This window comes from Podarcis melisellensis, assembly GCF_964234715.1.
Source record: "Podarcis melisellensis genome assembly, chromosome: 1".
Taxonomy (NCBI): domain Eukaryota; kingdom Metazoa; phylum Chordata; class Lepidosauria; order Squamata; family Lacertidae; genus Podarcis; species Podarcis melisellensis.
Window position 1 is genome coordinate 41770410 of NC_138528.1, and position 27134 is coordinate 41797543.

At 43.7% G+C, this 27134-nt stretch overlaps 1 protein-coding gene and 2 long non-coding RNA genes across 3 annotated transcripts in view; 2 read left to right on the plus strand and 1 right to left on the minus strand.

Moving 5' to 3' along the window:
* The window catches only part of LOC309356018 (prolactin-releasing peptide receptor-like), a 247944-nt gene that overhangs the window by 57465 nt on the left and 163345 nt on the right, over window positions 1-27134 (minus strand). The window lies entirely within an intron of this gene.
* On the plus strand, window positions 5752-6667 carry LOC309356359. The gene is made up of 3 exons (XR_014162721.1): window positions 5752-5942; window positions 6053-6140; window positions 6258-6667. It is a non-coding gene; the product is annotated as an uncharacterized lncRNA (long non-coding RNA).
* Window positions 17093-27134, plus strand: part of LOC309356603 — a 187516-nt gene continuing 177474 nt past the window's right edge. The window contains exon 1 of the long non-coding RNA XR_014162872.1: window positions 17093-17298. This is a non-coding gene — a long non-coding RNA (uncharacterized lncRNA). The remainder of the gene's footprint in view (window positions 17299-27134) is intronic.

The window sequence follows — 27134 nt, forward strand, 5'->3', positions numbered from 1 at the left end:
TCTTGGAAACCTATCCAAAACTCTCTTATGGCTAACCAAAACAGTTAGCAAGGTCTTAAACTCATGATAACTGCTCAAATGGGTAGATATGAGAGGGGAAAGTGGCTCAGTATTGAAGTCATAATGTCTACATTGGTCAAAAGTTCATTTTTGCAGCATAGCCTTAAAAGGGATGTGGTGTTATGAGGAACACCAGCACTTCAGAATTTGCTAGTAAGGTAGTGGTATTAAATTAGAGCATGCTTAGGAAGACATGCAAGTTGAAATATGAAAGTGTTACTTCCTCTGAGCCATAAAGCACAGTCGGCTCTCTATCGAAATATCTGAATGCATCATCACAACATTGTAGAAGCTCTCACAGAGCACTTTCCCCAGCAGTCTTGTAGGTAAGGAGGTTAACCTACCACAAGGAGGACAGATGGATCACACATTCCTTTCCCTGAAGTATGTTCACCCTGCCAATAGTAGATTAGGTATGCTACAAAATGAGTGTGAAGGTGCCAATCCACTAATGACCATAATTAATTGGGGTTAATTCATTCACCTTCATTAATCAATTACCATTATAAGCTAGACAATTAAATGACTAAAACAACACTCTGATAATTTGGGACCTTGGGATAATAATAATAATAATAAGAAGAAGAAGAACATAGAAGATTGGGACTGGCTCTCAAATTGAAGTTAATAGTTAAGGTTTAAAATACATATACACAAACACACATTTGCTCTGGTTTTTCGGTTTCAGTCCCTTCCCTGTGTTTGCCTCTTAAGATGTCGGGTCAGGGAAGTTCTGCTGAAATCTAAGAAATGTCAGGTCAGGGATGTCAGTCCATGCGTTGAACTGGATCGAGCATCTTATCAGCGTTTAACAAATCAATTAATTACAGTTTGTTCTGTACTCAGGAGACTTGAAAGTTCTCTGCAATTTGTATTATTTTCCACCAGGCATAAATCTACCAGCTGGATGCTGAGATTCCTGCATATTAAAGACCTGGGCTACAGTGATGAGGGCATGTTGCTCTGCAAAATGTAAATTGCTGACTTTGAAAATCCTTGCCTAACTGTAGAGACAGGAGGGCTGACTAAATGCAAAGATAATTGCTTTCTGTTAAAATAAGAGAATAGCAGAGCTCTTCCAGTTCCTCTCTCTACACCCACCTATTTTTCCACAGTAACAATGTTTGAAATGCACTATTGTTGCAAGCATTGTTTCCATGTGTGAACAGGATACTGAAATTAAAAATAGTAATTTTCAAGCCAAATATTTTTATGTGATATAACTGCTCCCCATAACAAGTATATCCCAGCATAGTTAACGATCAATAATTAGTTCTTGGAAGCATGAAAAAGTGTGCAGATTCCCTTGAATCAACACAGTACTTGCCAGTACTGTGCCTGTGAGGCAGACTGAAGCAGCTGCCTTGGGTGGCAAAATCCCATGGGGTGGTGCCCCATGGATGCCCAACCCGTCCCTACCACAGCTGGCAGAGTCACGCAGTGGCAGCTTCCCGTGAGATCTCAGTGAGATCTTGTGAGAGTTCCACAATATCTCACTGGAAGCCGTCACAATCACATGATCCTGGTAAGCGAGACTTCAGCAGGGAGGTAGCAGAGGGCAACTAGGGGTGGGACATTCCCATTTCTCCTCAGGTGGTGAAATAGGGTGGGTCAGCCCTGCTACTTGCAGACTGTGCCTTCTAGTGGCAGAAGACCCTCAGAAATTTGAAGTGATCAAATAATCCCTTGTTGTCTCACCTACTCAGTTTTCTGCTTCTTCCTGCTTGCCTGCCCAAGTTAGAGCCATGCCAGCCTCACAGCTAGAGCACTAAAGCTTGGCTTTCATCACATCCTTGTCCCATCTCTGCGCACTTGATTTTCTAGCCCCGTGCTCCATACAAACACCCTGATAGATCTCTTTAGGGTAGCAGGCAGCTAACCAGAGAATAGCAGACCTGGTTTACTCCTACGCCTTTATAGATATTGGCCTGACAAACCTAGACAGCATCTTTAAAAGCAGAGACATCACCTTGCCAACAAAGGCCCGTATAGTTAAAGCTATGGTGTTCCCAGTAGTGATATATGGAAGTGAGAGCTGGACCATAAAGAAGGCTGATAGCCGAAGAATTGATGCTTTTAAATTATGGCGTTGGAGTCCCATGGACTGCAAGAAGATCAAACCTATCCATTCTTGAGGAAATCAGCCCTGAGTGCTCACTGGAAGGACAGATCGTGAAGCTGAGGCTCCAATACTTTGGCCACCTCATGAGAAGAGTAGACTCCTTTGAAAAGACCCTGATGTTGGGAAGGATTGAGGGCACAAGGAGAAGGGGATGACAGAGGACGAGATGGTTGGATGGTTTTTGCGAAGCTACCAGCATGAGTTTGACCAAACTGTGGGAGGCAGTGGAAGACAGAAGTGCCTGGCGTGCTCTGGTCCATGGGGTCACAAAGAGTTGGACACGACTAAACGACTAAAAAGAAAGCTATGGTTTTCCCAGTAGTGATGTATGGAGGTGAGAGCTGGACCATAAAGAAGGCTGATCACCGAAGAATTGATGCTTTTGAATTATGGTGCTGGAGGAGACTCTTGAGAGTCCCATGGACTGCAAGAAGATCAAATCTATCCATTCTGAAGGAAATCAGCCCTGAGTGCTCACTGGAAGGACAGATCGTGAAGCTGAGGCTCCAATACTTTGGCCACCTCGTGAGAAGAGAAGACTCCCTGGAAAAGACCCTGATGTTGGGAAAGATGGAGGGCACAAGGAGAAGGGGACGACAGAGGACGAGATGGTTGGATAGTGTTCTCAAGGCTACCAGCATGAGTTTGACCAAACTGCGGGAGACAGTGGAAGACAGGAGTGCCTGGTGTGCTCTGGTCCATGGGGTCACAAAGAGTTGGACACGACTAAACGACTAAACAACAAAAAGCTTCTCACAGTAGACAAATAAGCATTATAACTGTTGTTATCAGCCGATCAATCTGTTGTTGGAGGCACAGGAGCAGAAGCTGGTAAAAAAAGAGAAGCAGCTGGCAATCCTAGCCAGTGCTGGTGCCAGGCTATTTTGCACTCTAGGCAAGGCCCCAGGTTTGCAAAGGCTGCTGTAGCGCACAGCTCTAAGTTTGAATTGTAGATATTCTATGCTGGATGTTTGCAAATCTGGATCTTATCCTCCTGTCAAGCACTCTACTTGTGGCTTGGCTGGCAATAACAGCACACAAAGTAGTAACAGGGGACTGGGGTGAGAGAAGGGGAAAAAGAGATCCCCCCCCTCGCTCCAGCTGCCAAATTATGATGAAAGAAAATATTACCAGTTACCCCCCGTTTCTCAGTCCTCAAAAGCAAGCAGAAGAAAATGCAAGGTTCTAAGTCAGCACTCAGCATTAAAATTCAAATGTTTTACACAAAGTTAATATTTTGTCTTTTTCACCCCCTAGCAGCACTTTTTGTGTAATTCATTACATACTATTAATGCTACTCCTTGTTTTAAAGTGTAGTTTGCCACAAGCTATAGGCCCTGCGTGATAAAGAACACAGTGCAGATTTGTAAACAGCCCCAAACGTGATCATCTCCAGGACAGCTTTCCCCAAGTTGGTGCCCTCCAGGGGTGCTGAACTGTAGCTCCCACATTGGCTGGGGCTGATGGAAACTGTAGTCCAAAACATCTGGAGAGCACCGGGTTAGAGAAGACTGTCTAAGAGCAGAACGATGACAACATCATCATCATAAGAACTGCTTTCCTGAATCAGATCTATCTAATCCAGCCCTCTCCCTCCAACAACAGCCAGAGAGATGCCCTTGGGTGTGATTCACACAGGAGGCAATAAATTTGTTTTTATCACAGTGGGAAGCAAGCAGCAATAATTACAATTCTATTATTTGCCTCCCACTTTTGTTATGCAAAGCCAGAGAGACACCGACATGTTACACAATGGGATTAATTTTCTGTATGACTATCAGATACAGGGCTTGTGGTGTAGCGGTTAAAGATGTGGGAAACATGGGTTTGAATCCCACCTCAGCCATGCATTCCACAGGTTCACACTGGACTGGTAATCACCACTCATTTTTACCTACGTCATAGGAGTGTTGCAAGAATAAATGGAGGTTGCTCCATGTATAGCTACTCTTGAGTTGCTTGGAGGAAGACTGGACTACGAACATAATAATGATGCTGCTGACATCACACAGAGCCCTCCCTACCAGTTAAATTTCTATGGCCTGTCTTTGCCTATCAGAATTCACCTCTGTGGTCTTTGCCCCTTCTCATGCTAACTAGGAAGAATATGCATTGCTAGGTTGGGCTGCTAAATCTCCCACACTACTTTGGTGGAAAGTGGATTGGGGCATGCTGCTTATTAGGAGTAAAGCAACAGTAAAGCTTGCAGTAAGTTATCGGAATCTGTGGGGATGGAATAGGCAGAAAAGCAACCTATTCATCCCTTACTGATTCCTTCTCTTTCAGTAACGTTACCTGTTCGTAAAGTAGATCACCAACTCTCAGGCTTTACTTCCTTCTTGCTTCTTTTCCGAGTTAGTCTGAGTATGAGCTAACATGTGTCAGTGTTAACTTCACATCTATTTGCAATGACTTTGTTTGCCTTGAGTAATAAATCTTTTAAGTTTTATCTATCCTTTCAACCAGAGTCTTTCTGCACATTGCTGCAATATATCCATCAAACTCCAACGCTACAAATGGCTGCCAGATCACTGCAGTGACAGAAGTTTTGGGTTTCTCCATTGTCTTCTATGTGATGTCATTGCTTACACCATTCTAATGAGAGGAAGCCACAATGGGAGCTAAAAGGGAAAAGGGAAATCAGGCTGCAGACAGAATGAACTGTCAGCATAGGACTTTTGTATGTCTACAATCAGAAGATCTTCTTTATTATTAACTTTGCATACTCTTAAGATTAAAACCTAACATTAAATTAAATCCAGGACTAACCCCTGATGAACGTGTTAAGGGCCTTGATCTGCAATCCTATATATTCAGATAAAAGTCTTCCTCATTTCAATTGGTTTTACTGCCAGATAAGTGGACATGGGATTTTAGCCTAAATGAATGAATGAAGGGCTGTAGTTCAGCAGCAGAGCACTGGCTTTGCTGGCAGAAATTCAGTCCTTAGCATCTCCAGGTAGGACAGGGGTGAGACCTTTCCCTGGGGCCCTGGAGAATCACAGCCTGTCAGTGTATAATACTGGGCTAGAAGATGGACCTGTTGTCTGGCAAAAGGTGCTTCCAGATGGGGTTTAAATACTGCAGATGAATTGTTGAGACATCAAATAGGTTGTTGACAACAGGTTTATTTTAAAAGACTTTCTGCTGGATTAAATGAGAAGAAAATGTGAGCTAGCATTTTCAGAACGCTGTGTAGATGCAGTGAAAAACTTCCATGATGAGCATTGTTCCCACAATAAACACCTGCCTGGAAACACCCTGACACACACTGTAAGGCACTCTCCCTATGTTCATAGCTCAGTTTTGACTAGCTTGTGGTTTAGTACATAGAGGCGAGATGCAACACAATTAAGCAAATGCTCTTTGGATACAGTACATTGGCACAAATAACAACCATTCTATCATTGCTGAGCTTTATTCCCTTCCCTGTTGCATCAGATGTTCTTTCTGAATATTTACTTCCTCCTGGGTAACCCAGCTTCTCTTTGTGGCAGCACCTGTAGTGAAGTCATAATTCTCTTTTTGCAACATCACAGTCTGTTGCCATGGGAATGCATGTAATGTAATGTTATAAATTCAGCAGTAGAGCTTCATTCTTGGGAGCGGGTAGGAGCAGAAACTCTGGAGCAGGAAGACCCCTTATTTAAAAATAACAGGCTTTGATAGATAGCCAGAGAAGTCACACAGGCAATGACTGAGCTCCTCTCTAATTAGGATCTACGTAAGAATTGTTCTGAATGTGGAGATGCCTTTTATAGTAAGTGCTGATTATGCAGGAGGGCGGGAATGCCTGTTGGGGAGGTTATAGACTCGCACTTCAGACTGGAGTCTATTACAATTTTTTAATGGCATGCTTTCCATTTCCAGCTTTTGTTTCCAGTTCTCTAATTGCACATTAATATTAATCGCTGCTCTCTGAACATTCAAGGGGAAATAAGGAAATTCACTAACTAAGGTAAATCCACTCCAAAATGCCCAGTCACTTCATTGTTATTAATCATGTATACAGCACAAGAATTCTACAGAGTGCTTTAGAATCCTTATCTCATTCATTCTAACTCTGATATGACAGGAGTGCTCCACTGTGCATTTCTCATGAGAGATTAAAAAGAACGAAGAAATTCTCGGAGGCTGACAAGGAAACTCTCTGCCCAGTCATTCACAAGCGAAGGCACTGCAGAAAAAGAAAGCACACATGGGATCCAGGAGCAAAGGCAGATTTTTGGCTATATGGAAGCATCTTTCCTGATCACAATTTAGTCCTTTAACATGAATAGGTGCGTTTTAAAAGGGGTCTGAGGACAAAGTCATTTTATGTATTTTACAGTGGAATCCACTGTATGTCAATTGAGAAGTAAATTGCACTCAGCTGAATTATTCTTACTCATTGTGTATAGGATGGTCAGCCAGATATGGCTATTTCACTTCTAGTGTTTTACTATAATAGGAAATCAAAACAGTAAAGGCAGCATTTCTTTCTGATTTGTTTGTTTTATGTTGCCTCACACTTCAATAACTCAAAAAAGCACCCACAATGAAGTTTGGGTGATATGCAAAATTAAATTAAAATTACTCAATCAAACAATTAACTGGTTAAAAGGAAGGTGATTAATCAACTTGGGGAAAAGATAAAATGTACATTCAGACACAGGAGAACATAAACACAAAATAGAATACCAAGTTGTGCTTGCTTCTGTTTTTGAAAGTGGTGTCACCGAAAACCAGACATGTGGTTGAGATCCCTGTAGCCATGAGAATGCTTAAATACTATGGAGTTCTGCTGGAGAACAAAGCATCAAACCAGTTATTGCATTTCTCTGGGGTCAGCAGTACTGGGTCTTGTGTTTCCCACACTATTTAGCAGACTCATATAGGGAGGCATTTAAAAATTATTGCAGCTCTGTAATAGCCCTGGACATGTGGCCGTAGCCAAAGACATGAGAATATGAAGCAGCCTTTGGATAAAATGCCGACTTCAGAAAATTCCAGAAATCCAAGTTAAATCCTTTTTAGAGTTTGTAGTTAGCAATTCAGTAGCAGGCAGGTGTTGTTTCTCTCAGAGTCACTTTACACACTGCAATGTTCCTAGACAGAATACACATCTGCGTAGAAATCACCATGTTTCATGCCAGCAAATTGGCTCTACAGATGAGAGATGTCATAAACATGTAGTATAGTACTTTCCTTCTATATATCACCATGTAGAATGTTACAATGTGTGAAAGGGCCTAAAGTCAAAAGAAAACCAGTCCTCTCTCATAAAGCATCTGAAGTTCTTTCCAACATACATATTGCTGTTGCCAAAGAAAACCCAAACTTTTCCCTATGCTGTGAACTAGAAGCCTTGGACCCAGCATTGCTTGGGAATTCTAAGAAACAACAAAAAATCTGCAGTTTTGAAATTGGTGGTTTAAATGGTGCAGTTTTTAAAGGTTCAGTCTTGATTCAAAATGGCATCCAATTGTATCCAAGCATAGATGAAAACATGCTTCTTGATCTCAGGAACTAGCATGAAAAAAATGGCTGTAATATCTTTAGAGGTATCCAAATGCATGCTGAACAAACAACTTTCTAAAATGTACAGTAGAAGCTTAGTGTGACACCACAAATCCATTAGATTTGAATGAATCAAAAGCATTTCTCGTACCTTTTCAGATTGGATAAAGATGTAATTTAACATATAGGTCTGATCGTCATTGAGCAGTTATAAAGTCATCCCTGTCAGTGAACAGAACCAAGTATTGCTTCTTACAACTTCCTGGTTAAAAGGTTAGCTCAGAAAAGATAGAAGGGATATGCTTGAAGCATGCTAGGCTGGTGTTTGAAGTGGCATGGGGCTAGATATGGGTCAATACAAATTCAAGCTGAATACTGATAAAACATGTTGCTACTTGCTCAGAGTTCTTGGGCCCCAGAGGTGGGGAGATTGTCTCCTTCCTGGCCAGATCAAACCCCTGTAGGAGGAGGTTCATTGCATAAGGGTACTCCTGGATCCAGCAGTCACTGGAGGCTCAGGTGGTCTTGGTGGCTAGGAGTGCCTGTTTCCAGTTCCAGCCGCTTTTGGGCAGAGATTACTTGGTGATTGTGCTCCAAACTCATGTAATTTACAGATTGGATTATTGGAATGTGCTGTACATGGGCTTTCCTTGAAGATGTGGGATAACCACTCTGCTATAACCATGCTTAAGTCTAATTAATGCACAAAGGGGTTAAGATCATAGAGTAAGCTGTCCTGCCACACTTAGCTATTTAGCCTACTGTTCCTTCCTAATCTACCAGAGAAGCTCAACGTGTGAGCATGGCTCTCGCAAGCCTTTCTTGAGTTCCCATACCATTAGTTTAGGAACTTTCACCACTCTAACTAAACCAAATTTTACTGCCTGTGCAATCTCTGCTGAATGTTATATGGAAAAGCACATGAACCTTTCAAGTTCATAAGTAAACCATTTTTAACTTACCAAATGTGTGGTGTGTTTTTCTATGCTAAGGGAAGAAGGAAGTTTTGGAGCTCACAAGAGTATATTTTAAAGGTCTAGCAGCCTATATTTCCATGCTTTACTTTACTGAGTATTTTGTGATTTTAAATCTCTGCTGGGGTTCTCTCACTGGAGTACTTTCCCCAAACTTCGATCTTGGCACCCAGGGAATTTTCCTTCAAATACAGTATCTATATTCTTTCCCTGGCCACCAACAGAAGATGACTTAGAAACTTAACTGTTCAAAGATGCAGCAGCCAAATTACTAGATGGGGTTCCATTTAGAACCCACAATAAACCATGTTTTAAAACAGCTGCACTGCTTGCCAGTTCACTTCCAGGTGAGCTAATTCAAGGTACTCACACTGGTGTTTAAAGCCATATATGATTTAGGCCCCAATTATCAAGAGGCTGCATCCTTAACTACAGAATCTAATGAGTGTTCAGATGAAAAGGAGGGCTTCTTGATAGATCAACTCTCCTCAGAAGTTCAGGGAGCAGTGGGCTGAGAGGGGGTTCTCTGTGACAGCCCCTATCTGTGGAATTCCCTCCCCACAGAGGTACATCTGGCATCTTCACGTGTACCTTTTGTTGCTTGCTGAAGATGCACCTTTGCCCTTCTGAGGCCCTATAGATTTTTAAGATCCACCCCATTACCTTGACTAGGATATCTTTTGGCAGTTTCATATTGTATTTTAAAATTGCTGTAACCTGCTCTGGGGCATCATACTGAATCTAATAAACAAAAGCATCCTGTTCCTCCCAGTGGCTAAGCAGATGACTATGGGAAGCCCACAAGGGCCAGAGTGCAGGATAGCTCTCTCCCACTCATGATTCTCAGCTGGACATTCCAAAATCCTTCTTTTCTTAGAGATCTTTTTGAGCTATAACAAGGTATATAATAATTTTAAATAAATGTTCTCCCTCAGTTGATAGGGGCTAGGGAGAAGCCTCGCCACCCATATCATGGACATAGCCAGGTTTTTTGGGAGGGGGGGCAGAACATCAGATTTGTATTGATTTTGATTTATTTGGGGAGGCTGCTGCCCCTCTTGGCTACAACCATGGCCCCCATTGCAGCAGATCATACTAAAACTATGGGGAAAGAGTCTCGTTTGTAGAGACCACACATGGGTGGTGCGAAAAGCCATATGAACGCCTTGACCCCTGTCCTAAATGTACAGCACTGCAGCCAGTGAAAACACGCTCTGCACATGCTCAAGGGGCAGGCGTCCACTTCCCACGCTCTGCAGCTGACCCCTTGCACTTGAAACAGGGTTACTCAAGAGAAAGAGAGCAAGCCCTGCTTCTGTCTTCCTTTGAGTTAACCTTAAGAGCCTGAAACCCGCCAAGCTCACACTTCGCTCCTGCGCCGCGATGCCTGCTCCCTCCCCCCTTGAAACTGCAGCCCTATATTTTCCCTTCGCCTCAACGCCCCTTTCCTGCTCCAGGACCCTGGGTGGGTTCGAAGCAGAGGGTCGGCCTGCAGAAAGGTGGAGAAGCAGGCAGAGAGGGAGACAGAGAAACTTAAGACTTTCCATACACCAGGAAAATAATAATAATTTATAATAATTTATTACTTCTACCCCGCCCACCTGGCTGGGTTTCCCCAGCCACTCTTAGCGGCTCCCAACAGAATATTAAAAACACGATCAAACATTAACAACTTCCCTAAACAGGGTTGCTTTCAAATTCCTGACACATCCTGGTTTTGGGGTGAACTGCCCTGAGACCCCCAAGTTTATAAATTTAATAAGAAGAAGAAGAAGAAGAAGAAGAAGATGAAGAAGAAGAAGAAGAAGAAGAAGAAAGAATTTTTTAAAAATTAAAAACGGTGTTTGGGGTTGTTGTTTTTTACTGAATTGGTCGAATATCATGAAAACCCGGTTAAGTGGCAACAACGTGATGGAAAAAGCGCCAAAAATGAGGTTTCCCCAAGCTCAACCATTTTGGTCGTTTCCTTTTTATAAAAGTGTTGGGGCCTTCCTAAAAAGACAGCTGAAGAACTTTGCTGGTACTTTTGGAAACGCCGCCACCTCTTCTGGGGCCTGGGCTGGGGCTCCTGCGCGTCTTCCTGCGCTCTAGGCCACGAGGCGGAGACTTTTCGAGGGCGCTGCCGGTCTCCGGCCAGCCAGGAAAAGAGCTGCTACCGAAGCGGGGGCGACGCCTGCCTGGGAGAAGCTGCCTGGGAGAAGCAGCGAGTGGGTGGTCGCGCGGCTGCCGTTTGCACAACAAGCGGGCCGGCTTGAATGGCTGGCTGGGAAAGGGAAGACGCGGGCAGCGGCATCTGCCCCCTGCTCCCGCCCCGCTCCTCAAGCCTGCAATGGGCTTGGCAGGGCCGTTTCCTTCGCTCCGCCGCGAGAAGCTCGCTCGCTCTCCGGCTGGCGCAGACCAGAGGCGCCTTTGCTCGGCTAGCCCTAAATCTTTGCAACTCTCCGGCGCTTGGAGGGCCGGCAACGCGCGGCGGCTCCTGACGAGCCTTTATCTGTTTGCCGCTTGCCGAGCGTTTTGGCTGAAAGCCTCCGAGCCGCTTCCTGGGCGAAGTTTCTCGATTGTTCTCGAAGCTCTTTCCTTAGTTAGCTGAGGCTGACGCTCCGAAAGAGAAAGTGCCGGCGGTGGAGGTGGCTTTGGGAAGCCACATCCTGCCGGCTTGAATCGCCTTGCTCCTGGGTTTCGGACGTGGGATCGCTGGCTGTTTAGATTTAAGTTACTGACTGATGGAGAAAAGCACTCTGCATATGCCCAGAGACATGTATTGCTTCAGGAGGTTCTGAGAGAATCCCGGCTCCAGCAAAACCCAGCGTCCCCTTGCATTGCCAGGGTAGCTTACAATAAAAATGTTTAATATAGCATAAAAACGGAGGCATCAAAACAACATAAAAATGGGAATGCTATAAAAGCAACCAAAGCTGGGAAAAGGCGAAAGTGTGTTGCTCAGCGGCGGAACGAAATCTGAGTGGTGCCAACTGAGACTTTCGGTAAACATTTCAAAGCTGTGGCACCAACACTAAAAAGGCCCTGTTCCCCATAAGCAGCCACTGCACCTCAGGTGGGGAGGATGAAGATTTTGAAGTATTGAAATGGCCCAAAGCTTCCATGCTGTGGTGGTATTTGGGGATTGTTCATTATGTATTTAGAAACCGGAAAATAAAGTTAAGAATGGACAGGACCAGGACCAGCACTTCGTATTGGGCCTTGAAACAGACTGGAAGTCAGTGTCTGGTACTAGCATTTGCTGAAGGCAAGGTGGGCTAGATAAGAGATTTCTGTGGAAGGCAGACTGCTTCCAAAGTAGCCCCTTAGGACTTCTGTTCACTTTTGTAAGAAGAATGGCCTTTCTCACTGTGGAAACTCTTCTTGCAGCTTTCGCCCAGGAGGAGAGACTAGCTGTCTCTTCCAGGGGGTAAAAAGAAACGTGTAGCAATATGTTTATTCCCAGGAGCACACAGCTTCAAAACATGAGAGTGAAAGGTTTTGTCTTACATACCTTCATGCAGCCAGCTTTTGCTGCTTTTATACGATTAAAGGAGGTGTGCTATGTATTATTTAAAATCACCCTATAAGAATATACTGATTGTGGCAGGTTTCCCTTAACTACTCCGTTGCTTTTCCCCCCTTGGTTTTATTTTGCAAATTTGCTCCTTTGATCTACATCTGTCAGACAAGATCTCTTTGCTGGCACTGTGGATGAAAACTGAAATGAGATTGATGAAGGGGAAGCAAGCTGAGCAATGTGTCTTTCAGCAAGTAAGACCAAAAAACATTCATGAGCAGGTGTATTCAGTTAACTCTAAATGGGAATTTTAAACGGTGGGCTTGTAGCTGAATTTTAATGGTGAATTGTCCCTTGGGGAAACATAGGGCTCTATTATTTAAAAATAATAATAATTAAAAAGCAATATCTTGAGTTGTGATAAGACAGCTGTAGAAAGCCAGTGCTGTCTTCAGAGCAATAATGGGCTACTAACAATAAACTATCCCTACTAAGCCACTGTGTCAGCAGAATGTTTTGAATAGGGCTACCATTTTTACTTGCTAAAATTCTTGTCCTTTGAATGGCTGCGTAAAGGGAGAAAATCAACTGAAGGTTTTATATCACTGCACCTCTACTTTGGGAAAAGTTGTACCTGATGAATTTCTGTCTGTTCAGTTGTTTGAGGCAACATAACCCTGCTCGAAAATGGCAATCTTGATTTTAAACTATTAGCAATATAATAATAATAATAATAATAATAATAATAATAATAATAATAATTTGTACCCCGCCCATCTGGCTGGGTTTCCCCAGCCACCCTGGGCGGCTTCCATAGAAACCAAAAATACTGAATGTCAGGTAGTTGTTTATCGCTTTGACATCTGATGGGAGGGCGTTCCACAGGGCGGGCGCCACTACCGAGGCGGCCTTCTGCCTGGTTCCCTGTAGCTTGCATATTAGCATATTTGCATATTAGCAAGCATATTTCAACATCTCCATCTGAATTATTGTAAGGTACTCGGTATGTGGTATACAGTATATATAAAGTCTTTCAGTAATTCAGATAGAGATAGTGAAAAGTTCTCCTGGCTGCTGCTAGTTCTATTTTGAAACACCCACAGTTATGTGCTAGCATTGATGTCCTTTTCTGTCTCAAATAATTGCCAGCCATTTTAATCTCTATGTTCAGATACTGGATAAACATTGAGAATGCTGGATTTGGATGAAACAAATATGTATTCTCTTTTGATTTTATACTATATATATTTTCTAAACAAGAAATCATTATTAGCTGAGAGAGAGACTTCATTAAATGTTCTCAAAATAATACACACTTTGAAGTTTTGGATTCATCCATCCATCAGTCATATAATGACAACCAAACAGATAATTTGCACGTTGATTATAAGCACATTTGCTTAAGATTCCAATGGAACTAACTCCCAGATGTTAAGCTCTCTGTTTTTAAACCTTCAAGTTGGCATGTGTTTACAAAAGAAATTAATGAGGCCCCGTGTTTCATCAGTTTTGAGGTTGAAGACAATAAAGGTTGTATATTGTATGTTCTCTGTCAAATTGCAATGTAGACTTCAAATATATTTGGGACATTATTTTCTATAGCCATATTCAAACAGAGAGATATGTCATTAATCATGCATTTGTGAAAAGACTCACCCTTGAATTTTAATCAGTGTTAAAAAGAATTAACTATTTCATTAGAAAAATGCTTACAGGGCACAGACAACTATTAGGATCTTTTCCCACTTTGGCAACCATCCATTGCCTTTCATACACTGTGGTTATCACCCGATGCTGACAGGTTATTAGAAACCCTTCCTTTCTGGTCACCCATTAACTGGTGTGGGAAATAGTTTAAATTGGATAGTGTAGATAGGAGAAAACAAGTAGCTAAGCCATTTCTAATTCCAGTCAACCATCAGCAGCTGGCTATTTTTCAAAAATAACAATTCTACTTCTTTTCATTGGTCAGTGAATTGCATCTGTATGCTTGCACAGTATATGATGTAGTTAAGGATCTGAAACAAACAGGTATGCCGTATCTATAGAGTATCTCCCAATTCCCCCTCCAACTCACTGTAGGATACAGTACATCATATCTTATGCATAGGATGTGTAACACTGGATTGACAGGGCATGATGGAGGAGATCCAGTCTGCCTCATGCAGTGTACTTGGCCCAGAAGAGAGTGGTTTTGCCATATGCCTTTTAAGGGGATGGAGGGGGATTGGCATGGAGCAGAATTTACCTTTCTTCCCGTGGGTAGGATGCTGTGATAGCACAAGATTTGCAGTTATGCCAATAAATTGTGCTTGAGTCTTGAAAATGAAAATGCTGTAGTCTAAACAGTTTATCATGGCATAAGTTTGCATGGAGTAGAGATCATTTCATGGAGTAGAGATCATTTCATTGTAGCCCACAAAAACCTTTAAAGAACACCCTAAGAGGCTACTGGATCAGGCTAGTATCCCAGTATACCTAAAGGAGCGTCTCCACCCCCATCGTTCAGCCTGGACTCTGAGGTCCAGCGCTGAGGGCCTTCTGGCAGTTCCCTCACTGCGAGAAGCAAAGCTACAGGGAACCAGGCAGAGGGCCTTCTCGGTAGTGGCACCCGCCCTGTGGAACGCCCTCCCATCAGATGTCAAAGAGATAAACAACTACGTGACATTCAGAAAACATCTGAAGGGAAGTTTTTAATGTGTGACATTTTGATGTATTTTTAATATTTGTTCGAAGCCACCCAGAGTGCCTGGGGAAACCCAGCCAGATGGGCAGGGTACAAATAATAAATTATTATTATATTATTATTATCTAGTCCAGCTTCCTGATCTCACAGTGGCCAAGCAGATACCTGTAGGAAGCCTGCAAGCAGAACTTGAGCCCTCTTCCCTCCTGCAGTTTCCAGCAGCTGGTACTCAGAATCACATGGTCTCCGGCCAAGGAGGCAGAGCACAGCCTTCATCATGGCTGGTAGCCAAAGTTATTAAAGTTGGTGGCCATCACTGCTTCCTATAAGAGTGAATTCCGTAGTTAACCATTCCTGTCTGTCTTGAATCTTCCAACATTCAGCTCCCATACTAGTTCTAGTATTATGAGAGAGGGAGAAAAAACTTCACGCATAATTTTATAAACTTGACACGCATAATTTTATAAACTTCTATAATGTGAAGTAAAATAAGCTACTCTAAGCTGCTGTGAATTCTCACAAGAATCAGAATAGCAGCAAATGCAGACAGCTGGGATGTTTGGAGGGATTAATTCAAGGGACATCAGTTCCTGAGGGAAGAGATTTGGGAGACAGAGTGCAAGACCAGGAAAGGAGCCAAAAGAGTGGTTTTTTAATATATATATTTAAGATGTGAATTGCAATGGGTAAATGTGTGTTGTCATACAGAACACAATCATATTTTATTGCAGGTCCTTCCTATCTAGAGACTGTAAACTAACAGCACAATCTTATGCATGCCTACTCAGAAGAAGTAAGCCTCATCAAATTCAGTGGGGCTTACTGCCAGGTAAGTGGATATAGGATTGTAACCAAAGTAAATGTGGCTGAAATAATTGCATATTCTTCCTTTGTTCATCCCCCAACTTCATATCCTTCCCCTTGCTTGGTTGTGTCTGTCTAGATTCTAAGCCCCCTGAGGGAAGAGTCCTCTCATTCCTCTGCAGTGCTGTATTGTCCTTATTACAATTAATAGAATATCTGATTTCTCAATAAAGAGTGTGGTGCACAGTATGAGCAAGCACTTAAATTAATACAGATCACGGCAGCCCACACCCTGCTCTTAATGAATAATAATAATTTTATAATTTATACCCCGCCCATCTGACTAGATTGCCATTACCAAGTTGCAGAAACACTGTTGCTCCAGCACTAGATTTGCATTATGCTTCTGGGCATAACTCAAGTTGCTGTTTTCTATCTATACAGTACAGTTCAGTTCTGTTCAGTGCAACACACTGAAGAAAAGACTGCTTTCTCCCTCTTTGTTTTGATCTTAAGATTGTCTGAAGAATTCCTACTATCCATCCTAGTTAAACAGCAAGAGGTGTTCTTGGTGGTTGTTCCATAATTCCTTTTCCCCTGCATTTTTTCAAAAAGTATTGCAATATGTTTTCAAAAGCCAAATTTTAGTAGATTAGGTGAGAATTCTTCTTATTTGTGGGTGTATTAAAAAAAAACACTACTTGATTATAAGGATATTTTTAGATCTCATTGGTAATCATTTTTCCTGATTTCAGGAATTAAAAGGTAACACTTCCTTCCTGCGTGCACACACACACAAACATTATTGTTATTTAAAATCAGCATAATATGACTTATCTATCTATAATCTCAATGCATATGTTAATTAAGATTATATATTACATAGATTACATGACCAAGAAATGGAGCCAAGAGTGGGTCTCCATAGGTACAGCAAGTTTATGTTTCAATAGTTTCTGTTCAGTTCCATGGGGCAAAGTAAACGGCCTACAATCTGCTGTACTGCTGGCCAAAGGGGCATATTATGAATCTCTCTAGTCCCCCAATCTCTTAAAATAGATCACCAGGAACAAAAAGCAGTTTTAACACATCACAGGTATAGGTAAAGGACCCCTGGACAGTTAAGTCCAGTCAAAGGCGACTCTGGGATTGCGGCGCTCGTCTCACTTTCAGGCTAAGGGAGCCAGCATTTGTCCACAGACAGCTTTCCGGGTCATGTGGCCAGCATGATTAAACCGCTTCTGGTGCAATGGGACACTGGAACGGAAGCCAGAGTGTACGGAAATGCCATTTACCTTCCTGCCGCAGCAGTACCTATTTATCTGCTTGTAAAAAAGGTAAAGGGACCCCTCACCATTAGGTCCAGTCGTGACCGACTCTGGGATTGCGGCACTCATCTTGCTTTATTGGCCGAGGGAGCTGGAGTACAGCTTCCGCGTCATGTGGCCAGCATGACTAAGCCGCTTCTGGCGAACCAGAGCAGCGCACGGAAACACCGTTTACCTTCCCGCTGGAGTGGTACCTATTTATCTACTTGCACATTTGACGTGCTTTCGAACTGCTAGGTTGGCAGGAGCAGGGACCGGGCAACAGGAGCTCACCCCGTGGTGGGGATTCAAACCACCGACCTTCTGATCGGCAAGTCCTAGGCTCTGTGGTTTAACCTACAGCACCACCCGCGCCCCTATCTGCTTGTACTTGTGTGCTTTCAAACTGCTAGGAGCTGGGATGCAGCAACAGGAGCTCACCCCATCGCGCGGATTCAAACCACTGAACGGCAAGCCCAAGAAGCTCAGTGGCTTAGTCCACAGCGGCACCCGCATCTCTATAACACATCACACTAAGTATCTTGGAGTACACTTTTTTGCTTTCCCTCGTATAAGTGGATGACCCACTGTTAAGGTGAAAGGGACCATGGCCCAGTGGTTGATCATAAGGCATTTCTTGGTAGAGGTCCCAGGTTCTGTCTCTGGCACCTCCAGACAGGGCTGAGCAAGATTCCTGTTTGAAACCCCAGAGAGCAGCTGCCAGTCAGTGGAGACAATACTGAGCAGCTTCCTCATGCTCCTCCTATTCACTCTGATGGAGGAAAAGCAAAGTGCTGCAGAGAGAAATAGCATAACCCCCCCCCCCGCCCGCAAGGCCTTCTTTCCATTATGCTGGTAGGCATATAATAAAGACCGAATTGTGAAATCAATTGGAAAACTTGCCAATTTTAGTGGCACAGGAGCCGAGAAAGTGTAGGTTTTACATGCAGTCAGCACAGCACAGCACCATTTCAGAGGATCTCCCACGGTGTTTCGCTACAGAGGGCAGCAATTTCCCAGACAGTCCAATTCTGCGTGTGCACCGTGGGGCCCTTTGAAGAAGAAGCTGTTAATCAGAATGCTGGCTGTGCCCTTAACTGGGGGGTTCCTTATAACATGCAGTTTTGCGGTGCTGACTTTGCAGGACCCTCTGTGACCTAAGTGAGCCTGGCTTGCAAAATGATAGCACTGCAGTTTGATTAATTTTTTTTTTTTGCACATGTAATTTTTACAAAATTTAAATAATAACTATAGTGGCAGAAAGGAATAGGAAACAAATGTTCTAGGAAGGTCTTAACTGCTGCATAGATTCATCTTGTATCTGACAGGTTTATCTCAGAAACATTAAAACATAGGAGCATCCGAGGTGGGAATCAGGTTTTGCACCATGTCAACAATATCCCCAATTGCCTCAATTGTGATCAGAAAAGGTAAAGGAGCTGCAAAGGTGAGGTAGGAGTGAAAGTACCTGCATCCCACTCTTGGCACGAGTTATCTCAGTGTTGCAGGGGTTGGGCAGGTTTTGACTCTTATGTTCTTCGCAGTTGATATTCTATATAGCGTAATTGGTGGGAGCCATTCATTTCTGTGGGACGCTGAAAGAGCAAGACCTGTGAGAATTTGTCAACTTACTGAGTGTCAGGATGCAGTGGTTGAAGGTGCTGTTTATTGGGGGGGGGGGGAGAATAGTAAAAGACACCGGTCTCAGAGAGACCAAATGTGATGTGTTTTTCCATAAGGCCATTCTTTAACAGGATAGAAAAAGGGTAAGTGGACAAGATTTGCTGGTTTACTCTTGAAGCAGACTCCAGAGAGGAATTCTGAGTGTTGAATCTAAGCTTAGAAGGAAGTTCCCAACTATAGCAGCAGCAGCAGCAGCAGAATCTGCTTAGGGATTGTTTTGAAATTTCACTTAAAGATTTTCAGTAAGTTAGGAGAGGCTTATGCCAGGGTTGCCTGGATATCAGATGGCCGTCTTCAGAAGAGTTGGTTAAACTTGCTTATTTATCAGCCCCTTCCATTCCTAATATTTGACCTGAGGCTGTAGGCCTTGACAGAGGCTGCCTGAGATTTGTGTTACCCCAACCTTGAGATAAGAACAAGCTGCTCTTTGCCAGCTTTCAAACCATTGATCCAAACAGCTGGTGAACCATGCTTCTTGCCCCTCAGGATTGTTTTACCGTTGGGATGGATATAGTTCAAGCATTAAGTGGGCCATAATTCTCTGGCTCATCTTCCAGCGCCATGTTGCATGTCCTGTTTATTTTAAACTAAATACAGTGGTACCTCGGGTTAAGTACTTAATTCGTTCCAGAGATCCGTTCTTAACCTGAAACTGTTCTTAACCTGAAGCACCACTTTAGCTAATGGGGCCTCCTGCTGCCGCCGCGCCGCCGGAGCACGATTTCTGTTCTCATCCTGAAGCAAAGTTCTTAACCCGAGGTACTATTTCTGGGTTAGCAGAGTCTGTAACCTGAAGCGTATGTAACCCAAGGTACCACTGTAATGTGTGTGTGTGTTTGGGGGTAATTTTCTCTCACTTTCTCTTTTGAATTTTTTCTCCTATCACTCTCACCAGCATTGAAGCACATACCTCCTGCAACTAAATAAAAGGTAATCATCTCCCATGGCACACAAGCAAGATTATGCACCAACAGCTAGCCTATCCTCAACCATTGTGCCTGGCATTAGTTAAGTTCCAAGGAAAAAGAGCGTTTCTGCCACAGAGCAGAGGCTTGCTCATCCTCCTTCCACTCCCAAGACTCCCATGTTTTGAATGCTGGCCTTGCCGTGCTCTGTCCACTGTACCCACAATGGCTGCAATAAAAGAAAATTGTTGCGATAACGCTCAGGGATAATAGTGTTCTAATGAAGAAAAGGGTCTAAGGGCACATTCTTTTTATTAATCTAAGCAGAGATCCCCATTTCTCTATGCTTAATGTAAGCAATTTGCTCATTTATTTGTGACCACAGCATTGATCCTGTTCGGTTAATGAATAAATAGGCTTTTGTGTGTGTGTGTCGTCTTCTCCTGTTTGCTTGTCTAGCTTCACACATCAAATGTATATCTGTGTGGGCAACCAAACCACACGTTTTGCATTGCTCTATGACTCCCCCATCGCCCCCCCCCCGGTGCCCTCCATTGTCCTTCGTGACAGACGGATACCAACATTGGGTTGGTTACGTATCAGGTGCGCAGTCCAATGAAGGCAAGTATTGGCACAGTGTCACTTCTGAATTGTCCTGTGCTACATTGTTCTTCCGAAGTACACTGTATTGCAGGAAGATTCATCCCATGACATTGCTGTTGCAGCTGTGGGTGCAGATATGACGGAAAGGGTCCGGTTTGTTCATCCCGTGTCTCCGACAGAGTGACCCCACCCCCCAAAGGCATGTGTAACGGATGATTGAAAGCTCTGAAAATCAAGTGGCGAGGAGCAACTTGCTGCAAACCTTGGTTTTCATTTGCACAGCCATGGTGAATTAATGCAGGGAAAGGGGCCAGTAAGCATTTTCTTTGTGTACGTATGGAAGCTCTTTTATAAGAATTGCAGGTGTCAGAAGCTGCGACCTGTTTCTATAGTGTGCAGAGGCATCTTAAAGAGCCAGTCGTCTTCATATATGCCTTTAGCTTTAAAGCTTTTAGAGCCAAAGGCAACCTGTAGTGCTTAAGAGCCTCATTAGATGTGAAGTGTTTAAAGCAGCTTAGCTGGAATGGTAATAAGAGAGCCCACTCTGAAAAGGAGTACTGTATTTAAAAAGCAGTTAAGGGGGAGGGTGTGACTCAGTCATTGTATTGGATTGTATCTCCCTGAATCCAATTTTTTTTATTTACAATTTATCCTTTGGCTGTTGCTAGCAGTGCAGATTCAGCCTAAGCTTTTGAGCTTGCCCTTTTCTTTCCTACGATGATGCTCATGCATCTTTATTAATATCGGTTGCTTGCAAGGTTGGCAGATCCCCCTCTTTAAATGGCAAGCCCATAGTTAAATATATTCATTCAGATTTATTTCCTGCTTTTCCCCAAGGGCCTACTGAATATTGCTGTGTTGCACACATTAAGGAGAATCATTCTCTGCCTCCAATATTCTCAGGCTGTGAACCTGTGTCCGTTTACCTAGGAGTAAACTGCTCTGTTACTTATTCCAGTGTTCCCTGTCAAAGAGCCAAAGGAGACGTGATGCAGTGGGCAGTTCATGGTCACATCTCTAGGTTTTTCTTTAAGGCAGTCATGGTGGGCTCTAATTTTAATCCAAGTAGTGGAAGGGAATTAACCTAGGGTTACCAGACATCCCCGGTTCCCTGGGACAGTCCCCGGACAAATTCCATCCCCGGAATGTCCCCAGACTTGCAAATCTGTCCCTGGGAAATGTGGCAGTGGTAGCCTCAGCAGCCGGGAGCCAGCCTGGTAGCACAGTTGGCTCTGACTGGCTTCAGGAGCTGCTCGCTGCTGTGGCACCCGCCATTTTGCCTTGCCGGAAGTCCCCATATGATGTGTCTTGCCATAACAGGTGTGGAGCCCAATGAAGGCAAGAAAAGGTACCTGGATTTTATTTGGATGCCTGAAGCCAAGACAAATGTTGAAGTGTTCACTGGTGTTGAATTTAACCAATGAAGTATTCGTGGGTGCTCCTGCCTACTCCCTTATTAAAAACTTCTCAAATTTAAAAGCCATTTTAGGGTGTGTGTTTTGGAGTGGGGGAAACAGCTACTATTAACAAGGACATAACAGGAAAAAATATGCTGAGCACTTAAGAAGGGCCTCCTGAATCTTGTCCAGCATCTTATTCTCACAGTAGCCAACCAATTGCCTGTAGAGAAAACTCTCAACCAGGATCTGAACACAAAAGCACTCTCCCCCTTGTGATTTATCTATCCTTCTGGGTAGTAGACTGTCAGACATGATCTGTACCTCTATGTGGCTGTGTCCTTGGGGTTTTTTTTAAAGCCTCATCAATAAAGGTAAAGCTGCATTACTTTAAAAATGATTAGGAATATTATTATTATTAATAATAATATTAATATTAATATGCAGCCCATCTGACTGGGTTGCCCCAGCCACTCTGGGCGGCTTCCCACAATTTAATAAACCACAGTAAAACATCAAACATTAAAAACTTCCCTATGCAGAGCTGAGGTATTACTCAGCAGGTGTGCATCTGTATAGCCTGATTGCTCACTGCAGTCCACCTTCCTCTGTCACTTGTTTTTACAAAAAAAATATTTAAAAGCTATAAAAGCAGCACACAAATATTTCTTTAGCTTAAGACCCTGGGAGTAACACCATTCCAATTGATAACTACAGTACAATAAATGCAAGAATGCATTTAGCCTTCAGCAATTACTTTGCTTCTCTGGGAGGAAAGATGCAGAAACTGTTTCTTAAGCGCCGTCAGGCTATTAATAACTACTGTGCTGCTGACACAACTTGGGTGGGTCAGACCAATTGTCCTGACACAGCTATTTGGTGCATTTTTATGGTCGTTGCTCTTGCTCAGGGTGTGTGTGTACGCGCAAAAATTCCCACTGGGCATACTGAAGCCCATATAGGTACCTAATGTGGCTCTTTGGGTCCTAGTCAGAGTGTTGGTCTCTAGATAAACCTTGGAGGTTTGATTCAGCAAGTAGTCCTTACGTTCATAAGATGCTTGTGTCCTTTTAGATTAGGCATGGCCAAACTTGGCCCACCAGATGTTTTGGGACTACAACTCCCATCATCCCTAGCTAACAGGACCAGTGGTCAGGGATGATGGGAAATGTAGTCTGGAGGGCCAAGTTTGACCATCCCTGTTTTAGAGGGGCCAACTAGTTCATTGTTTTGTTTTGAGCAGGTGTTGCATAGCAGTTTGACTAAGAACGAGACCTTTTGTCTTACTCAACAATACAGAGTCCATTCTCGGTGGTACAACTCATACCACTGGGTCAAGGTTATTACTGGGTGGGGCACCTTTATCAGTATGAGAATTATATTACCTCACTGACAACCTTCTGGGTCCACATGCCTGTGGCCAAGGCCTGATACACAAGTGAGCAGAGTGATGGCTGTGGGAGGTCAGGGTCAGGCAGGAGGTGGAACTTTCCTCAAGTACTCTGAGGTATTGCCGTCCCAAATGTTGGCCAAGATGGCTTCCACTCTCTCCTGCTGAACGGAATAGTGCTTAAAGTATGGTTACCAGATGTCCCTGTTTCCCGGGGACAGTCCCCGGATTTACAAATCCATCCCCGGAATGTCCCTGGATTTCATTTAATATCCCCAGATTTATATTTTAAGTGAAGTGTAGATTTATTAGTAGGGAATGAATGTTGTGTGATTGTACATGTTGTGTGATTGGTTCAGCGGCACAAGACACATCATATGGGGACTTCCGGCAAGGCAAAATGGTGGGCGCCACAGCAGCGAGCAGCTCCTGAAGCCAGCCAGAGCCAACTGTGCTACCAGGCTGGCTCCAGGCTGCTGAGACTGCCACTGCCGCTGCTGAGGGGGAACCAGAGATGCCCAGCGTGTCAACTGGGGGAACCACAGACCCCCCTGCAACCCAAATCGAGCCAGGAGCGAGAGCACCCAGCCCACAGAAGAGAATATATTACTTCTTTTTTTCTTTTTTTTTTAAAACTTTTTAAAATAACTTTTTTGTCTCTCACTTTTTTTAAAAAAAGTGTCCCCGGATTCTTTGAAAAAATTCTGGTAACCTTAGCTTAAAGCATATTAGGGCCCTGTGGCAGTCTAGGAGCACAGCTGGGAAGAAATAAAAAAAAAGGCTAAAAAGCAGTTTGGGGAGGCCAGTGGCGTAGCGTGGGTTGTCAGCACCCGGGGCAAGGCAAGTAATTTGCACCCCCTAACCCGTGGATTTGCGCCCCCTAACCCTAACCCCCAGATGTTGCACCCGGTGTGGCCGGCCCCCCTTCACCCCCCACGCTACGCCACTGGGGGAGGCAAAGCGTTGGCTAAGGAGATCCCGACAACTGGCATTCGGAGGCATACTGTGCTTCCAATCCCTGCCTGCCTCCACTGCATTATGGATCAAGTCCTATAATCTCATGTCGTTTAGCTATGAGAATCCTAATTTCAAAAAAAGCAGCTGGTGGCTGCTAGTTTGTGGTATTGCCCATCCATCTATTAGCTAAAGCCAATGCCTCAGGGATGCAGATCACACAGAGCTGATTTATCAAAGCTGTATATAAACCTTTGAAAATCTCGATGCGTTTCACCTTAAGGCTGTGCCAGAAACGATAATTGGTAATAAATGTAGCATCTCACTGACACTCAAGCAAATAAAGTGGCAAGATCTATCATATTCAATGCAAATACAGATCCACCCACCCCTTCTAATTTTTCCTGTCAAAACTTTTCCATGTCAAAGGCCTCTGTGGCAAATGCAAACTGCATGCTTTTAACTGTTGGTCAGTCGCCCCCTCTCACATAGTGAGATGTGGAGAAAGAAGTTGATAAGCAGAATGTGGGGACAGGTAATGAAACACACACTAAACAGGATTACTGCAATAGTGCTACCTCTGAAGACAGGCTGGATACTTCAACTGGTGCATAATACAGCTGCCAGGATGCTAAAGGGGATGTGGAGATAGCAGAAGGTCTGAGCATGTAACTTTTGCACCAGTTGCACAAATTTCCAGTTCCTTTCCAACATGCTGGTATTAATACAGGTCAGATTAGTTTAAGGATTGCCTGCTCCCATATGACCCTGCCTATAATTTAAGATCTGTATCAGAGATCCTGCTTATGTGCCTGCTGGTAAAATCATTTAGACAGGGAAGCACATGGCACAGGGACTTCTTAGTGGTGGCCCTGCAGTTGTGAAACTCTCTTCCAGTTAACATACCCTTTCAGCTCTGGCATTCAATAAGATATTGTTGTCTTTCCTTAAAAGAATATTTGTGATCTAATTCAGCATCTCTTGTGCATTTGTTTGGATCCACCCAGTGCTTCAGAGAAGTTCTGTTGTTTTTATTTGTATGTTCCTTTGTGAGGGCTTGGCCCTGAAAAGTGACTAATACATAACTGGAGTAAAATGATGATTGCCTGCTAGAGGGTGTGGAATTTAAGCTGAAGATTGCAGGGGGAGGGGTGGAGATGTTGTGAATTATGAACTAGGTAAAGGTAAAGGTACCCCTGTCTATACGGGCCAGTCGTGTCCGACTCTAGGGTTGCGCGCTCATCTCGCTCAAGAGGCCGGGAGCCGGCGCCATCCGAAGACACTTCCGGGTCACGTGGCTAGCGTGACAAAGCTGCAACTGGCGAGCCAGCATCAGCGCAGCACACGGAAACGCTGTTTACCTTCCCGCTATAAAGCAGTACCTATTTATCTACTTGCACTTAGGGGTGCTTTCGAACTGCTAGGTGGACAGGAGCTGGGACCGAACGATGGGAGCTCACCCTGCCGCAGGGATTCAAACCGCCGACCTTACGATCAGCAAGTCCTAGGCACTGAGGTTTTACCCACAGTGCCACCCGCGTCCCATTATGAACTAGGTATTGCAATTAATATTCTGTGTCCTATTTTTAATGAATTGTCTTTGGGGTAATCTTAATTTATCACTCCCTTTCTTGATCATGTCACTGGTTTGGGTAGAATCTTTGTCTGCATGTGTGGTTGCATGGAGGAGAGTATACAAATAATGACGTTATTGGTGCTGCAAACTGAGTGGGAAGAAACAGAGGCCTCACTTGTATTGTAATGCTAACCCAAACTATGGGGCACAGCAAGAAAACTGTGGCTGTTCTGTTCCTCCCGCACTCCTAATTATTGCCACATTTGAACCCAGATCCATGGTTTGTCTCCAGAAACAAGCCCCGAGTGATAGGCCAAGGGCAAATGTTGCTTATAAGAACAAAATGAAATATAAACTTTTGTAGCTCTTGCACAGATTACCTTTCCTTGATGATGGGAGGAAAATCCTAATTTTTCACGCTCTGGAACTGTTGCTAATAGCCTCGGTCCAGTATACCTGAAGGAGGGTCTCCACCCCCATCGTTCTGCCACCCTCCTGGCGGTTCCCTCACTGCGAGAAGCCAAGTTACAGGGAACCAGGCAGAGGGCCTTCTCGGTAGTGGCACCCACCCTGTGGAATGACCTCGCACCAGATGTCAAAGAGAAAAATAACTACCAAACTTTTAGAAGACATCTGAAGGCAGCCCTGTTTAGGGAAGCTTTTAATGTTTAATAGACTATTGTATTTTAATATTCTGTTGGAAGCCGCCCAGAGTGGCTGCGGAAACCCAGCCAGATGGACGGGGTATTAATAATAATAATAATAATAATAATAATAATAATAATAATAATAATAATTATTGCTATTTTGGGCACTGTATTGTGTTGGAAACCATTTTGCAGCCTAGGGGTAGCCCTGATGAGCTGGGACCAGTACCTTGACCCATGGTTGCCTGCTCCTGGCTCCACTAGGTTCTCAAGAGTGACTCTACGTTCATTTGCGAGATGTTGGGGAGTATGATTAGGAAAATAATGGCCCTGCTGGATGAGGCCAGTGGCCCATCTAGTTCAACATGCCATTCTCACAGTAGGCAACCGGACGTCTGAGCTCAGCAGGAGTTTCCCCTCCTGTGGTTTTCCATAAACTGGGATTCAGAAGCATCCTGCGTCTTACAGTGGAGGCAGAACATATATTTCAGGGTTATTAGCCATGGAGAGCCTTATCCTCCATTAATTTGTCTATTCCTCTTTCAAAGCCATCCAAATTGTGGTCATCACTGCTTCTTGTCTATCCTGAAAGTGTGCAACAATCAGTTTCATTGGATGCCCAAATGTCTGGTATTATGAGAGAGGGAGAAAAACTTCTCTTTATCCACTTTCTTCTTACTTGTCCCCCATTTTTCTTCTTCTTCTTCTTCTTCTTCTTCTTCTTCTTCTTCTTCTTCTTCTTCTGAATGGTAAGGCTGGTTCTTCATTTAAGACATAAGCATTGTGGTTATGGATTGGGTGGGAAATTTCAAGGAGAAATAATCAGGGTGAATTGTGTAGATCTAGTAATGTATGCAAGTGTGTGATTTGAACGGTATAGGGAGGGCAGCCTTTTCCATTATCCCACTTGTTCCCCAGAAAGCAACACATCACACAGCTGCCAATGGCCATCACCAACTGAGAAGCCTGGATTACTCATTCCCAGGAGTCCACTAAAGATGTCTGAATGAGGGGGTTGAGCAGGATTC